Source organism: Neovison vison, chromosome 11, assembly GCF_020171115.1.
Source record: "Neovison vison isolate M4711 chromosome 11, ASM_NN_V1, whole genome shotgun sequence".
In the NCBI taxonomy this organism is placed as follows: domain Eukaryota; kingdom Metazoa; phylum Chordata; class Mammalia; order Carnivora; family Mustelidae; genus Neogale; species Neogale vison.
Genome location: NC_058101.1, coordinates 28,161,061 through 28,162,444, shown reverse-complemented (window position 1 = coordinate 28,162,444; position 1,384 = coordinate 28,161,061).

Sequence of the window (1,384 nt, the reverse complement as noted above, 5' to 3'; positions counted from 1 at the left end):
TTTGTTGGAGTTCACTTTTTAGTTTATTGAAATTAAGTATATGTAGTGGCAAAAATGTCCCCATGTAGATTTGAGACTTTTTTTTTTTTTTAAGTTTTGAGGTTAAAAAAAGAAACTGCAGTTGGGTTAATTTTGCTCTATCATTTTCCTTGAAATTGAAATCTGTTTTTTAGAAGAAGTTTCTCCACAAAACCATTTCCTGTGTAACTGATTTGACACCTGAACCAAAGGTAGGAGAAAAGCGTCTTATCTTTAAATGATTGTATTGAACAAAACAGGTGTTTAAAGCAGTCAGTGTAATGAAATCTCTCAGTTCAGGAATTCAAAATGAGAAAACATTATGAAAATACCTGGTAGCATTGCATTATATTAAAATCACATTTACAACCTCAGCAAACTGAAGAAGCAAAGGAAGAGGGAGAAAACAAAAATATTTGGTAGCATTGCATTACATTAAACTTTACATTTACAAACCCTCAGCGAATTTCCTTCTAGCCCCTCTGGAACTACATTGTCATTTCATGGGGTGCCTGGCTGGCTCAGTCCATACAGTCCAGGACTCTTGATCTTTAAGTCATGAGTTTGAGCCAGCTTGGGGGTAGTGTTCATTTAAAAAAACAAAAACAAAACCAAAAAACATTTTTTTTCATGTATTGACATCACTATGACCTTATTAATTTTCCCTATTTTGATTTGAGCTCGTGTTTGCATACAACCCTCTCAGCTGTTTCTATGGAAATGAATTGTCTAGTCCTCTTTTCGGCCTCTCTTTCCCACCATTGTATAGATAAAGAAATAATACATAATTCCTTAAATCAGGTAGTTACTTAGGGCTAGAGTGAGGACCAAGACACAAGTCTGCCAACACCCGGAACCACTCAATCCACTTAGAGATGTCAGCATCTCTAAGGAGGGCTTGGTCGAGTTGGCAGTGTGCAGAAATAGTGTATCTCAGCGGAGTGTTCATTAAATGTTCATCAAACATTACAGCACCCTGGCTTCAGTGTATAGGAAACCTCTAAGAGGTAAGCATAAGTTACCAAGAGTCTTAAATTTTATTTCTAACACCGAGTGACATAGTCTTCCCAGTGGAAAGCTCTGATTGGTTGCAAAAAGCCACAAAAAGCCTTTTGAGAAAGATGGCTGCCTGAACCACCCTTTACCGCTTCAGTCATAAATCTTGAAAAACCTTTCTTCTGGAGGGAAAAATGAATCTCTATAAATGCCATTTGAAGAGGAGAAAACCTTTGTGTTAGAAGACATTTTCGTTTTTATATGTAGAATTCATTTTCTGCCTCTGTGACCCAGCTAGTAACTCCTGACTGCCAGTGAACAAAGTCCAGTCACTCTGGCTGGAAGGGTGATGGACTGCTTTGCGAATGCC